Genomic DNA, 17,228 nt, shown 5'->3' with positions numbered 1-17,228 from the left:
GAAAGCAAGGGGAAACTACGGCCGTAATTTTTCCCGAGGGCATGCAGCTTTACTGTATGATTAAATGATGATGGCGTCCTCTTGGGTAAAATATTCCGGAGGTAAACTAGTCCCCCATTCGGATCTCCGGGCGGGGACTACTCAGGAGGACGTCGTTATCAGGAGAAAGAAAGCTGGCGTTCTACGGATCGGAGCGTGGAATGTCAGATCACTTAATCGGGCAGGTAGGTTAGAAAATTTAAAAAGGGAAATGGATAGGTTAAAGTTAAATATAGTGGGAATTAGTGAAGTTCGGTGGCAGGAGGAACAAGACTTCTGGTCAGGCGAATACAGGGTTATAAATAAAAAGTCAGATAGGGGTAATGCAGGAGTAGGTTTAATAATGAATAGGAAAATAGAAATGCGGGTAAGCTACTAAAAAACAGCATAGTGAACGCATTATTGTGGCCAAGATAGATACGAAGCCCACACCTACTACAGTAGTACAAGTTTATATGCCAACTAGCTCTGCAGATGACGAAGAAATTGAAGAAATGTATGATGAAATAAAAGAAATTATTCAGATAGTGAAGGGAGACGAAAATTTAATAGTCATGGGTGACTGGAATTCGAGTGTAGGAAAAGGGAGAGAAGGAAACGAAGTAGGTGAATATGGATTGGGGCTAAGAAATGAAAGAGGAAGCCGCCTGGTAGAATTTTGCACAGAGCATAACTTAATCATAGCCAACACGTGGTTCAAGAATCATAAAAGAAGGTTGTATACCTGGAAGAATCCTGGAGATACTAAAAGGTATCAGATAGATTATATAATGGTAAGACAGAGATTTAGGAACCAGGTTTTAAATTGTAAGACATTTCCAGGGGCAGATGTGTACTCTGACCACAATCTATTGGTTATGACCTGTAGATTAAAACTGAAGAAACTGCAAAAAGTTGGGAATTTAAGGAGATGGGACCTAGATAAACTGAAAGATCCAGAGGTTGTACAGAGTTTCAGGGAGAGCATAAGGGAACAATTGTCAGTAATGGGGGAAAGAAATACAGTAGAAGAAGAATGGATAGCTTTGAGGGATGAAGTAGGGAAGGCAGCAGAGGATCAAGTAGGTAAAAAGACGAGGGCTAGTAGAAATCCTTGGGTAACAGAAGAAATATTGAATTTAATTGATGAAAGGAGAAAATATAAAAATGCAGTAAATGAGGCAGGCAAAAAGGAATACAAACGTCTCAAAAATGAGATCGACAGGAAGTGCAAAATGGCTAAGCAGGGATGGCTAGAGGACGAATGTGAGGATGTAGAGGCTTATCTCCCTAGGGGTAAGATAGATACTGCCTACAGGAAAATTAAAGAGACCTTTGGAGATAAGAGAACCACTTGCATGAACATCAAGAGCTCAGATGGAAACCCAGTTCTAAGCAAAGAAGGAAAAGCAGAAAGGTGGAAGGAGTATATAGAGGGTCTATACAAGGGTGATGTACTTGAGGACAATATTATGGAAATGGAAGAGGATGTAGATGAAGATGACATGGGAGATACGATACTGCGTGAAGAGTTTGACAGAGCACTGAAAGACCTGAGTCGAAACAAGGCCCCCGGAGTAGACAACATTCCATTGGAACTACTGACGGCCTTGGGAGAGCCAGTCCTGACAAAACTCTACCATCTGGTGAGCAAGATGTATGGAACAGGCGAGGTACCCTCAGACTTCAGGAAGAATATAATAATTCCAATCCCAAAGAAAGCTGGTGTTGACAGATGTGAAAATTACCGAACAATCAGTTTAATAAGCCACAGCTGCAAAATACTAACACGAATTCTTTACAGACGTATGGAAAAACTAGTAGAAGCCGACCTCGGGGAAGATCAGTTTGGATTCCGTAGAAAAATGGGAACACCTGAGGCAATACTGACCTTACGACTTATCTTAGAAGAAAGATTAAGGAAAGGCAAACCTACGTTTCTAGCATTTGTAGACTTGGAGAAGGCTTTTGACAATGTTGACTGGAATACTCTCTTTCAAATTGTAAAGGTGGCAGGGGTAAAATATAGGGAGCGAAAGGCTATTTACAATTTGTACAGAAACCAGATGGCAGTTATAAGAGTCGAGGGACATGAAAGAGAAGCAGTGGTTGGGAAGGGAGTAAGACAGGGTTGTAGCCTCTCCCCGATGTTATTCAATCTGTATATTGAGCAAGCAGTAAAGGAAACAAAAGAAAAATTCGGAGTAGGTATTAAAATCCATGGAAAAGAAATAAAAATTTTGAGGTTCGCCGATGACATTGTAATTCTTTCAGAGGCAGCAAAGGACTTGGAAGAGCAGTTGAACGGAATGGATGGTGTCTTGAAAGGAGGATATAAGATGAACATCAACAAAAGCAAAACGAGGATAATGGAATGTAGTCGAATTAAGTCGGGTGATGTTGAGGGTATTAGATTAGGAAATGAGACACTTAAAGTAGTAAAGGAGTTTTGCTATTTGGGGAGCAAAATAACTGATGATGGTCGAAGTAGAGAGGATATAAAATGTAGACTGGCAATGGCAAGGAAAGCGTTTCTGAAGAAGAGAAATTTGTTAACATCGAGTATAGATTTAAGTGTCAGGAAGTCATTTCTGAAAGTATTTGTATGGAGTGTAGCCATGTATGGAAGTGAAACATGGACAATAAATAGTTTGGACAAGAAGAGAATAGAAGCTTTCGAAATGTGGTGCTACAGAAGAATGCTGAAGATTAGATGGGTAGATCACATAACTAATGAGGAAGTATTGAATAGGATTGGGGAGAAGAGAAGTTTGTGGCACAACTTGACCAGAAGAAGGGATCGGTTGGTAGGACATGTTCTGAGGCATCAAGGGATCACCAATTTAGTATTGGAGGGCAGCGTGGAGGGTAAAAATCGTAGGGGGAGACCAAGAGATGAATACACTAAACAGATTCAGAAGGATGTAGGTTGCAGTAGGTACTGGGAGATGAAGAAACTTGCACAGGATAGAGTAGCATAGAGAGCTGCATCAAACCAGTCTCAGGACTGAAGACCACAACAACAACAACAAGCCAAAGGAAGATTTTTTTCTCACTGCAGATTGCTGATCTGTCTTGACTGCTAATAAGTTCATGAATGCCCTTCAATTAGAGTTTTTCCGAACTTAAATTGGGAAAACATGTTTTATTATTTCCTGTATTGCTTGGAAAAGTGATTTATGTGTGGATAATGTGAATGAATTGAGTATGAATGGATGTTAAAGGCCAAATATGCCAACGTATTTTAGTTTTGGTGGGATAAATTGGTCTGCTATTAGTTACTTACGCAGTGACGTAACTTTGGCGGTAACAGTTCTGATAGGTCATCTCACCACTTGTTGGTGATTTGCTGAGCGCTCTTCTACGTTATTACGGAGGGAAGTTCCATGATTGGTGGTTCCCCTTCTATTATCCTAGAGGAGTCTAGCGGGGTAATTTTGTATTGGTCGGATTCTTGCGCACAAGTCGAATTGCTGAAATCATAACGTCATTTTGGCGGAAAGATTTTATTGGTTGACCAAACTGTCGTGGCGGGAGAGCATTTTATTGGAAGACGCTCTGACAACAACTCGCAACACGTGTCGTTAGTGGACACAAAGTAATTTCGCGCGGGATAAACCGCGCAGAATAACGGTACAGTGGATGCTTAGAGGCACCAACGGAGCAGCTCTCTACTGAAGCTGCGAAGACAAGATGTAAAAAAGCAAGGTACGTCACCACGTTCATCGAAAAAGGGTGAAGAAGCATATGGAAACAAAATGGCAACATTTGATACACCGAAAAGTACATCAAACACCGAGAAAATTATCGCAGTAGAAGAGAAAGTTCAGAGTGCCCATAATATGAGATGCTGCACGACAGACTGATCACTGAAATTCAGTATGAATAGAGAAGAAAACGCAAATAAATTCAGGATATTGCAGTTAAATATGGAGAATAGCATCATGGTGAGCAACGAGCTTCCTGAGGCAATGGAAGAGACACAAACTGATATAGCATGTTTGGAGGAACCATACTCAAGGAACAGCAAACTGATACGTATCCCAAGCAATTGTAGAGTGACAACAGGAGATAAACCACCGATGGCAGCAATGATAGTAAAACCAGCAGATATAACTACAACTAAAATTACTGAGCTAAGTAATACTTATGCAACAACAGTAGAACTGAAAAGAGGAAACGACACGTGGATAATCGCATCCCTGTACGCCCAGTGCTCCCATGACATAGAACCATATGAGGACTTGGTTAAGATGGTGGCGGACTATGCAAGAGGAAAAAAATTGCTCTTCGCAGCTGATATTAACCCAAAGTCAACCCTTTGGCATGCAAACACCACAGATGGTAGAGGAAGAATCATCAATGAAATCCTCGCTGAGCACAATCTGTACGTTCTAAACAAAGAGGGAGAACCACCAACGTTCGACAATGGCAGGTCACAGAGTGAAATAGATATAACTATAGTAAATGATAAAGCACTAGCACAGTACCACAGGTGGGAAGTGCGGCCGCGGCTGGTACATAGTGACCATAATGGGATAGTGACTGAGTTACATGGAACTCTAGAGACTAGTAATCGAGAAGGAAAGCAGTTCAACCTGGAGAGAGCAAACTGGCCTAAACTGAGACAGATAGTGGAATCAGCTGACTTTGCCTCAGAACGTGGTAGTCTAGACTACAGGATCCATGTCCTCACGCAACTATTAGTAAGGGCACAGGAACAAAGCATTCCAAAGCTCAACTGCAGGCCCAAAACACGAACGCTATGGACTAACGAATTATCCCTACTCCGAAAAAATAGCAGGAAGAAACGCAAATTTTATCAAAAGGCGATAACCATACAAGATAAAGAAATCAGATTGGCTGACTACCGTGATGCGAAAGCAGAATATAAAGAAAAATTAGTGATCATAAGGAAACAGCATTGAGACAACTATGTCAAAACGCAACTAACTGAAAACATCTGGGGCACACCAGATAAGCTTTTGACAGAGAAGATTAAATCGCCCACCATACTGTTTACACTGAAACAAGAAAATGGGAACATGACGAGAGGATGGAGGACCACTGCGGAATATATGCTTTTTAAGCTTTTACCAGACGATGACCCGACGTCAGATAACCCAGAACACGCAAATATGGGACTAAGTTTTAATGATGTCTACTTGACAGAAACCGTAACTCCACCTTTCGCGAATGAAGAAGTACAAAGGGCAATTTTCAGAATGAAAAGTCGGAAAGCACCGGGCCCGGACAGTGTACATCAGGAGACATTACACGACGTAGCCGCACAGATAACACCTTTCTTGACAAAGGTTCTAAGCGATGCACTATCGGAAGGGAAAGTACCGGCTGCGTGGAAAACAGCAAACACAGTGGTTGTAAAAAAGGCGGCCGATAAAGATCCTAGAAATCCGAGATCATACAGGCCCATATGTCTAGTAAACACGCTGGCAAACGTTCAAGCAAGATTATTATGCGATCGTCTGCAAACCCACAGATAGCTACTGGGACTTAGCGAACATCAGTATGGTTTTCGCAAGAATAAGTCAATCGAGGACGCCCCAATCAAGTGCTTCGAATTATTAATGATACTGACAGAAAATATGTAGTAGCGATACTGATAGATATACAAGTTGTATTTGACAACATGTGGTGGCCAGGATTAGTCTTACCGCTAAGAGAGCTGCAGGTCCTGGACACCCTATGCGACAGCTTGAAAGACTACTGCCACGATAGGGTCGCCCAATGGAACGAAGGCAATAGAAAGGTAGTCAAGAAAATAACAGAAGGATGTCCACAGAGATCTATCATAGGGCCCCTATTCTGGGATATTACAATTGAGCCACTTCTCAGTCTCATGGAAGAAAGCGTCAACACAGAAGGGATCGTGGGATATGCTGACGATCTATCAGTTTTAGTGTCGGCGAACTGAAGAGCCGAACTGGAAAGAAAGGCAAATGACACCCTGCTTGAAATGAACAACGTGCCAGAAAAATAAGCTAACAGTAGCCCCAGCAAAGACGTCATATATGCTGATGAAAGGGAACAAATGGTAAGGTAAGGTACCAACAACATTGCCAGGAAGAAGGTAACCAGATACCTTGGAGTCCAGCTAGACGAAAAACTGTCATTTATGCAGCATATAAAGCCGACGACAGACAAGGCAGTAGCTATTCTACATAAACTCGCCAGAGTAAATACAGTAGAGTATAGGATGCCAATAAAAATGATTAACACGTATTACTATGCAATATACGAGTCGATAGTGAGTTTTGCCTCTAGCACATGGGCTCACTGATTACGTCTATCGACATATGTGACAGCCGCCAGAAGTGGTCAGAGGAATGTACTCCTGCGGCTATCCGGCGCCTTCGGAACAACATCTACTGAAGCCCTATGCGTAGTGCTCGGCACGTATCCTATAGATACAACAATCAGATACAGAGCGGCAGCGTATTGGTTGAGACGGGGCCAGCATCACGAAGTTCAGGAGATAACACGAGGATATCTCGACCACACGCGACTTAAAAAGATGGAGACTGATGGAGTGGCAAAGTCAGCGGGATGCCAGTGAAATGGGCAGGCGCGTATACGAGTTCTTTCCTAATACCGAAGAGCGTCTAAAAATGAGATATGCTGATCCAGGCGCAGGCATAATGCATTTTCTTACAGGTCATGGACCGTATCCAACATACTTTAACCGTATACGTCAGGACAGAGCCACCAATTGTACATGTGGAAACCTGGGCACACCAGAGCCTGTTGTTCTCCAGTGCAACAGACATGAACCAAGTGAGGAAATACAACTGCTACAAGACGAACTGAAGCGAGCGCTACGGGGCACTGATAAATGGAAGTTAATCAGTGACACAGCAGACAGAGTCTCAAGGGCCCTTAAGGAGGAGTACAGGAGAGAGAGCGAGAGGCAACACCAAGCCGCGCAGTTCCGGCCACAGCAACGACAGCCCCGCCAGGACGACAGCGTCAGCGAGGAAACAGAGGGAGATGACACGGACGAGAGCTAAAACAAAGAGTTGTAAAGTTGTAATGTTCTGACGGTATACACAGATATTACAGCTATGATGTACTAATTGGAAGTTTTATGAACTGAGTAATTGTAAGTTTTATGAACTGACGCAGTAGTAATATGTTAAGCTTTAGACTTGCCTATGAAAATTTAAGCTCCTGACTGAGTAACACTGTCATTGTCAATGTCAATGTCAATGTTTATGTCAATGTCAAGTTTTATGCTGTCACGTCCTAGATAGGTAAGGTTTTGATGCATTAAATGCAAGTAACAACTGAATAACCACATACATATGATATCTGTTAATGTTAAGTTTAATACCCACATAATCGTACATTAGTGGGGTTTCAATGGTCATAATCGAAGTAACAAATCAATATGAGCACGAAGTAAGTCTGTCTCAATTTAAAGTCTGCACTTAACTCAAACGAAAATTTTATCAGTGCACTCCTGCATGTTAAGATACAAATTTTAAATCATTAATTAACTTTATGTAACATCTCCCCCCAAGAACCATGTACCTTGCCGTTGGTGGGAGGCTTGCGTGCCTCAGCGATACAGATGGCCGTACCGTAGGTGCAACCACAACGGAGGGGTATCTGTTGAGAGGCCAGACGAACGTGTGGTTCCTGAAGAGGGGCAGCAGCCTTTTCAGTAGTTGCAGGGACAACAGTCTGGATGATTGACTGATCTGGCCTTGCAACACTAACCTTGCTGTGATGGTACTGTAAACGGCTGAAAGCAAGGGGAAACTACAGCCGTAATTTTTCCCGAGGGCATGCAGCTTTACTGTATGGTTAAATGATGATGGCGTCCTCTTGGGTAAAATATTCCGGAGGTAAAATAGTCCCCCATTCGGATCTCCGGGCAGGGACTACTCAGGAGGACATTGTTATCAGGAGAAAGAAAACTAGCGTTCTACGGATCGGAGCGTGGAATGTCAGATCCCTTAATCGGGCAGGTAGGCTAGAAAATTTAAAAAGGGAAAGTTAGATATAGTGGGAATTAGTGAAGTTCGGTGGCAGGAGGAACAAGACTTCTGGTCAGGCGAATACAGGGTTATAAATACAAAATCAAATAGGGGTAATGCAGGAGTAGGTTTAATAATGAATAAAAAAATAAGAGTGCGGGTAAGCTACTACAAACAGTGTGGCCAAGATAGACACGAAGCCCACGCCTACTACAGTAGTACAAGTTTATATGCCAACTAGCTCTGCAGATGACGAAGAAATTGAAGAAATGTATGATGAAATAAAAGAAATTATTCGGGTAGTGAAGGGAGACGAAAACTTAATAGTCATGGGTGACTGGAATTCGGTAGTAGGAAAAGGGAGAGAAGGAAACGTAGTAGGTGAATATGGATTGGGGGTAAGAAATGAAAGAGGAAGCCGCCTGGTAGAATTTTGCACAGGGCATAACTTAATCATAGTTAACACTTGGTTCAAGAATCATAAAAGAAGGTTGTATACATGGAAGAAACCTGGTGATACTGAAGGGTTTCAGATAGATTATATAATGTTAAGACAGAGATTTAGGAACCAGGTTTTAAATTACAAGACATTTCCAGGGTCAGCTGTGGACTCTGACCACAATCTATTGTTTATGAACTGTAGATTAAAACTGAAGAAAGCGCAAAAAGTTTGGAATTTAAGGAGATGGGACCTGGATAAACGGACTAAACCAGAGGTGGTACAGAGTTTCAGGGAGAGGATAAGGGAATAATTGACAGGAATGGGGGAAAGAAATACAGTAGAAGAAGAATGGGTAGATTTGAGGGATGAAATAGTGAAGGAAGTAGAGGATCAAGTAGATAAAAAGACGAGGGCTAGTAGAAATCCTTCAGTAACCGAAGACAATTTGAATTTAATTGATGCAAGGAGAAAATATAAAAATGCAGTAAATGAAGCAGGCAAAAAGGAATACAAACGTCTCAAAAATCAGATCGACAGGAAGTGTAAATGGCTAAGCAGGAATGGCTTGAGGACAAATGTAATGATGTAGAGGCTTATCTCACTAGGAGTAAGATAGATACTGCTTACAGGAAAATTAAAGAGAAGTTTGGATAAAAGAGAACCACTTGCATGAATATCAAGAGCTCAGATGGAAACCCAGTTCTAAGCAAAAGAGGGAAAGCAGAAAGGTGGAAGGAGTATATAGAGGGTCTATACAAGGGCGATGCACTTGAGGACAATATTATGGAAATGGAAGAGGATGTAGATGAAGATAAAATGGCAGATATGATACTGCGTGAAGAGTTTGACAGAGCACTGAAAGACCTGAGTCGAAACAAGGCCCCGGGAGTACACAACATTCCATTAGAGCGACTGACGGCCTTGGGAGAGCCAGCCCTGTCAAAACTCTACCACCTGGTGGGCGAGATGTATGAGACAGGCGAAATACCCTCAGACTCCAAGAAGAATATAATATTTCCAATCCGAAAGAAAGCAGGTGTTGACAGATGTGTGAATTACCGAACTATCAGTTTAATAAATCACGGCTGCAAAATACTAACACGAATTCTTCACAGGCGAATGGAAAAACTGATAGAAGCCGACTTCGGGGAAGATCAGTTAGGATTCCGTAGAAATATTGGAACACTTGAGGCAATACTGACCCTACGATTTATCTTAGAAGCTAGGTTAAGGAAAGGCAAACCTACGTTTCTAGCATTTGTAGACTTAGAGAAAGCTTTTGACAATGTTGACTGGAATACTCTCTTTCAAATTTTGAAGGTGGCAGGGGTAAAATACAGGTAGCGAAAGGCTATTTACAATTTGTACAGAAACCATATGGCAGTTATAGGAGTAGAGGGGCATGAAAGGGAAGCAGTGGTTGGGAAGGGAGTGAGACAGGGTTGTAGCCTCTCCCCAATGTTATTCAATCTGTATATTGAGCAAGCAGTGAAGGAAACAAAAGAATAGTTCGGAGTAGGTATTAAAGTCCGTGGAGAAGAAATAAAAACTTTGAGGTTCGCCGATGACATTGTAATTCTGTCAGAGACGGCAAAGGACTTGGAAGAGCAGTTGAACGGAATGGACAGTGTCTTGAAAGGAGGATATAAGATGAACATCAACAAAAGCAAAACGATGATAATGGAAATTAGTCGAATTAAGTCGGGTGATGCTGAGGGTATTAGATTAGGAAATGAGAAACTTAATGTAGTAAAGGTGTTTTGCTATTTGGGGAGCAAAATAACTGATGATGGTCGAAGTAGAGAGGATATAAAATGTAGACTGGCAGTGGCAAGGAAAGCGTTTCTGAAGAAGAGAAATTTGTTAACATCGAGTATAGATTTAAGTGTCAGGAAGTCATTTCTGAAAGTATATGTATGGAGTGTAGCCACGTATGGAAGTGAAACGTGGACAATAAATAGTTTAGACAAGAAGAGAATAGAAGCTTTCGAAATGTGGTGCTACAGAAGAATGCTGAAGATTAGATGGGTAGATCACATAACTAATGAGGAGGTATTGAATAGGATTGGGGAGAAGAGGAGTTTGTGGCACAACTTGACTAGAAGAAGGGATCGATTGGTAGGACATGTTCTGAGGCATCAAGTGATCACCAATTTAGTATTGGAGGGCAGCGTGGAGGGTAAAAATCGTAGAGGGAGACCAAGATATGAATACCAAACAGATTCAGATGGATGTAGATTGCAGTAGGTACTGGGAGATGAAGAAGCTTGCGCAGGATAGAGTAGCATGCAGAGCTGCATCAAACCAGTCTCAGGACTGAAGACGAAAACAACAACAACAACATGTAACATCTCAACTTTAAAATTAATTTTAGACTCTATTATTATAATTTTGTCAAATCTTTGTATATTCAGTTTTCAATAAGTACTCGTATTTATGGCTGCAAATCAGTACTCAGAAAGATGGCATAGTGGTCCACCTCCATGTTGGTGGGGCACAGGCAACGACAACGAGTATGGTCGTACCGCTCTGTGTGTCGGCCAAGAGACCAGACGATAGGCTAGAAAGGACCCGTCTTATGTATAAAGATGGCAGGTTATTACAAAGAGTAGCATCATTAGAAAAAGAAAGTGGAGAGTGTGCTGTGGTGCCGCTTGTCACAGGAGATTACGCAAATACACACTGCAGCGCCTATATGACTCGTTTGCGTGATGTTGAGGTAGTACCATCGCATGAAAGATCCCAAGATCTGCCGAAATGGAACACGTGTGGGGCCAGCTCGGACGTCAACTCGGTCCCAGTGCCGGAAACCAGGAAGTCATGAAGCTGTTACAACACTTGTGGGACGACATGTCTCAGCAGAGGATGCAGATGGTCTATTAGCCCTTCCCAACTTAATGAGCACTTGCATCCAGCTCAAGGGGGTGCAACATCATACTGATGAGTGGGACCATACTGCCGGCTTCTTTGTAAATTTCATAATCGCTGAAATAACATCACAAACCTTGTCAAACAGCGAAGTTTCATTTAGTTTGCCCTTTTGCGTACTTCACATTTACTGCCAGGAAGTGTGGAAGCTACTTTCATATGGCTACGTTCTATGGTGAGGTATCTCGAATAGGAAAACGTTTTGTATGCCATCCAGCATGGCTTTCGAAATATTGATGACCTGGCAGGTAATACTACAAGCTGCCTCATTTTCTAAGATGATAGAGTTGTTTGTAATTAATGCGAAATCTCCCTTTATGTGACTGGTGTATGATTACGAGGATAGAAAAATTGTTGAGTGCTTTGTGAGAGAAAATAGTTTAATACTTTTGAAAATCAGATATACCTGCAATCCGAGTATGGTTCTCGGTGCCCGTACGGTGAGTCGTGCGGTCTAACGTGCTGTTTTCCGGGAGGGAAGGCGTGCCGATCCCTGGCACAATTCCGCCCGGTGTGCCGGCCAGTCTGTGGATGGTTTATAAGGCGGTTTTCCATCTGCCTCGGTGAATGCGGGCTGTTTCCCGTTATTCCGCCTCAATTACACTATGTCGGCGATTTCTGCGCAAACACTTTCTCCACGTAAGAATACATCAAAATTGCTCTACCACGCAAACATTGGGGTTAAACTCGTCTGGTGTGAGACGTTCCCAGGGGATCCACTGAGGGCCGAACCGCACAATAATCCTGGGTTCGGAGTGGGGCGGCGGTGGGGTGAGTGGACTGCTGTAGCCTTCTGTGTGGTTGTGAACCACTAAGGGCTACGGCGGGGACGAAGCCTCTCCGTCGATTCTAGGTTCCCAATTCCATACAATACAATACAATGGTTCTCGGAGGAATCGTTAGCTGCAACACACAAAATGAATTTACTCTAGCGAGAGAGGAACTAGCGAGTTATTTCCTAGTGCGATATTTTATGATCATGGTTAGTTCTACGATCCAGAAACAAATTCCGTCTCGCTTTAGATCGGTATACAGGAGGCAGACGGCTCCTCTGATGAGCTGACCTGGAGAACACTATTATTCCTTGTATGTTTCGACCGTGAAATAGGAAAGGTCTTGAAAATGGTGAGAATTTTACTCTCTAAATTCTTATGTATCACGCAAGCCATTTTGACACAGTCTAAATCAGTCAGGAATCAATCAGTTTTGACTTACTTCCTTTAACAGTCTCACAGAAAACCTAAACTACTTCGTGTTCTGTACAATAAAAAGCGCGGTAGGACAATATTAATTGTACACACCGATTTATTTACTTGAATGGTTGTTATTATGTAATGAACGGACATAGTCCCATCCGCCCAAGCTCAACTCTAAAATGTGAAGTTACCAGAATCTGACAAAACACCTACCTATTGTTTTTCTGCAGAGACCATAGTGTTCCATGTGACACCGAAATGATTTACTGTAACTCTTCAAAAGGCTTTTAATTTATACACGTCCTGATAAGATTGGAAAGCAGTTCAAACTTTGGCAACTTGATTTAAATGTCCAAAACTATATAATATTGGGTGCTTCACAAAACGTAAAACAGGGTCATATGAATTATCAATCACAACTGCAATTCGTCAATTCATAGAAACACCTGGGAGTAGTAATTTGAGTAGATATGAAATGTAATGATGACCCAGGCTCGGTCGTAGGTAAAGCAAGTGATTCATTGCTCGGATAATGGGAAAATGCAGTAGTCTACAAAGGAGATTGTTTCCAAAAGAGTCGTGCAATCTTTCCGAGAATACTTTCTGTAAATTTTGCCCAGTCATGTGCTGAACATTGCTGTCTACTGTCGATTTTTAGGATTCTTGATTGATGAAAACTGAATTTGTCTGTAACAGACGTTGCAATAATAAACAAATGTGTGATTGACTCCATTCGCTTTACGCAGTGTTTAGCCGCCAGCTGAAATGGTCTCTTGATCGAAACACTTTGTCTTTGAACAGATATTCTTTTCAACAACTTTTGGTCATTCGATGATGCCTTTTTTAAAATCCATCCTAGATACGCCTCATGTGTGTGGGACCAATTCCAAATGGGCCTAACAGCGGATATGGAGCGTATACAAAGAGGGGCCATGACTAGTCACACGTTTGTCTGTGGGAGAGTACCACAGGAATGCTGAGAAACCTGAACTGGCATGCTCTTCTACATCTACATCTACATCTATACTCTGGAAGCCGCCTTGCGGTGTGTGGTGGAGGCTACTTTGTGTCTCACTGTCACTTTCCCCCTCTTGTGCTCAAGGCGCGAACAGTTCGCGGGGAGACTGGCGGTAAGCCTCCATTTGGGCTCGAATCTCTTTAATTTTATCATCATGGTATTTTCTCAAGATGTACGTAGGAGGAAGCATTATATTTTCTTGCTCATCTATGAATGTACTCTCACTGAAATTTAACAGGAAACCATCCGTGAAGCAGAACGACCCGTCCTCCCCCCCCCCCCCCCCCCTTACACTGTCTGCCACCGTAGTTGGTTGCTATGTGACGCTTTCATGATTTGAAAGCAGACGTCAATTATTCCAGACATCTCTCTTTTCAGAATTTCAAAATCCAAATTAAAGAGAAGCACCTGGAAATACTCTTCAGTTTCCTACGTACCTCTGTCGCAGCGACAGTGAATGCAACGTTACGTAAAAAACTGTGCGAACAGACGAGATTAAGTCGCCATATTTCTGTCTTCCATACGTGACTGTATTTGGAAGGAAACCGTAATACGTGGTCTAATGTGAAGCACCCTCTGCCAAGCAAATCACAGTGGTTTTACTGGTGGATGTAGACTTAGACGCAACAGAGTTTCCCTTTAGGTTCAGATAGACTCTGGCATCCGAATGTGATGTTCAAGGAACTGCTGTCGCCGGGGGCTATATTTCGGAGGTGGGCGCATGGAGTGCAGAGGGCACGACGCCGTTCAGAGCGGTGCGGTTCTCACGTGGTCGCCAAGGGCGACCGCCCGCCTGGCCCGCAGCTTTCGAAAACTTTCGCGGGCGCCGCGGCGGCGGGGAAAGCTCTCGTCAGGCACTACCAGCGGCAGAGGCAGCGGCAGAAGCGGCACTAATCCTAGGCCGAGCGCCTTCCTGCCGCTCGCACTTGCGGTTTCCGCCTCAAGGTCGCCCACGAGGGCCCACACTGTGGCGTGTCAGGTTCAACTAGCCGCCAAAAGCAGCTGGCCGAACTCTCTTCTCCCTTTTACTCATCTGTGACATCGACGTATAGTGGTATAACGGGTATAAGTGCAGATATTGCTGTTGGCAACTGACGACATTACGGCAATATTTACGTCATTTGTAGACTACAAGTTCCATGTTTGTAGGCTGGGTAGTACCTCCAAGCACATGTGACAAGAGAAAGCCATAAATGGTTATTTTCTCCTGGGCAGGAGGTCAGGTGTTGAAGTGTGGATCAGTGGACGCAATATTGTTGGTGTATTCTGACTGGGGTAGCCCATTTAGTGATGCAGTATGACTGTACAGAAGACATCAGGTCGTAAAGTTTGTAACGTGTTTATAAGAAGACTTTGACTCGTAGAAAAAAGAACCAACATAATGATGAGTATATACAAGGTGGTCCACTGATCGTGACCGGGCCAAATATCTCACGAAATAAGCGTCAAACGAAAAAACTACAAAGAACGAAACTTGTCTAGCTTGAAGGGTGAAACCAGATGGCGCTATGGTTGGCCGCTAGATAGCGCTGCCACAGGTCAAACGGATATCAACTGCGTATTTTTAAATAGGAACTCCCATTTTTTTTATTACGTATTCGAATAGTACGTAAAGAAATATGAATGTTTGACACATTTTTCGCTTTATGAGAGATGGCGCTGTAATAGTCACAAACATATGACTCACAATTTTAGACGAACGGTTGGTAACAGGTAGGTTTTTTAAATTAAAATACAGAACGTAGGTACGTTTGAACATTTTATTTCGGTTGTTCCACTGTGATACATGTACCTTTGTGAATGTATCATTTCTGACAACTCATGCTGTTACAGCGTGATTACCTGTAAATACCACATTAATGCTCAAAATGATGTCCGTCAACCTCAAGGCTTTTGGAAATACGTGTAACGACATTTCTCTCAACAGCGTGTAGTTCGCCTCCCCTAATGTTCTCACATGCATTGACAATGCGCTGACGCATGTTGTCAGGCGTTGTCAGTGGATCACGATAGCAAATATCCTTCAACTTTCCCCACAGAAAGAATTCCGGGGACGTCAGATCAGTTGAACGTGCGGGCCGTGGTATGGTGCTTCGGCGACCAATCCACCAGTCATGAAATATGCTATTCAATACCGCCTCAACCGCACGCGAGCTATGTGCCGGACATCCATCAAGTTGGAAGTACATTGCCATTCTGTCATGCAGTGAAACATCTTATAGTAACATCGGAAGAATATTACGTAGGAAATCAGCATACATTGCATCATTTAGATTGCCATCGATAAAATGGGGCCAATTATTCTTCCTCCCATAATGCCGCACCATACATTAACCCGCAAAGGACGCTGATGTTCCACTTGTCGCAGCCATCGTGGATTTTCCATTGCCCAATAGTGCACATTATGCCGGTTAACGTTACCGCTGTTGCTGAATGACGATTCGTCGCTAAGTAGAACGCGTGCAAAGAATCTGTCATCGTCCTGTAATTTCTCTTGTGCCCAGTGGCAGAACTGTACATGACGTTCAAAGTCGTCGCCATGCAATTCCTGGTGCATAGAAATATGGTACGGGTGCAATCGATGTTGATGTAGCATTCCGAACACCGACGTTTTTGAGATTCCCGATTCTCGCGCAATTTGTCTGATACTGATGTGTGGATTAGCCGCGACAGCAGCTGAAACACCTACTTGGGCATCATCATTTATTGCAGATCGTGGTTGACGTTTCACATGTGGCTGAACACATCCTGTTTCCTTAAATAACGTAACTATCCGGCGAACGGTCCGGACACTTGGATGATGTCGTCCCGGATACCGAGCAGCATACATAGCACACGCCCGTTGGGCATTTTGATCACAGTAGCCATACATCAAAACCATATCGACCTTTCCCGCAATTGGTAAACGGTCCAACGGTCCATTTTAACACGGGTAATGTATCATGAAGCAAATACCGCCCCCATTGGCGGAATGTTACGTGATACCACATACTTATACGTTTGTGGCTATTACAGCACCATCTATCACAAAGGGAAAAAAGTGGTCCAACTAAAACATTCATATTTCTTTACGCACTACACGAATATGTAATAAAAATGAGGCCGGCCGGAGTGGCCGAGCGGTTAAAGGCGCTACAGTCTGGAACCGCACGACCGCTACGGTCGCAGGTTCGAATCCTGCCTCGGGCATGGATGTGTGTGATGTCCTTAGGTTAGTTAGGTTTAAGTAGTTCTAAGTTCTAGGGGACTTATGACCACGGCAGTTGAGTCCCATAGTGCTCAGAGCCAATAAAAATGGGGACTCCTATTTAAAAAAAAAAAAAAAAACGTAGTTGATATCCGTTTGACCTATGGCAGCGCCATCTAACGGGCCAACCATAGCGCCATCTGGTTTCCCCCTTGGAGCTAGACAAATTTCGTTCGTTTGACACTTATTTCGTGAGATATTTGGCCCGGTCACTAGATAAAGAAATACCTGCCCTTACAGCTGTTAAATTCTGTTGAAACGTCCCCTTAGAACAATTATACACGACTGTGCTTAAACTGACATACAATATTTTTAGCGCAACGCAATCTGACTTTCAAAAATCCCTACAAAAGAATGGCCCTGACTAACATTAATCTAT

The sequence above is a fragment of the Schistocerca cancellata genome, chromosome 1 (assembly GCF_023864275.1).
Source record: "Schistocerca cancellata isolate TAMUIC-IGC-003103 chromosome 1, iqSchCanc2.1, whole genome shotgun sequence".
In the NCBI taxonomy this organism is placed as follows: Eukaryota; Metazoa; Arthropoda; class Insecta; order Orthoptera; family Acrididae; genus Schistocerca; species Schistocerca cancellata.
Note: the sequence above shows the minus strand (reverse complement) of the source record.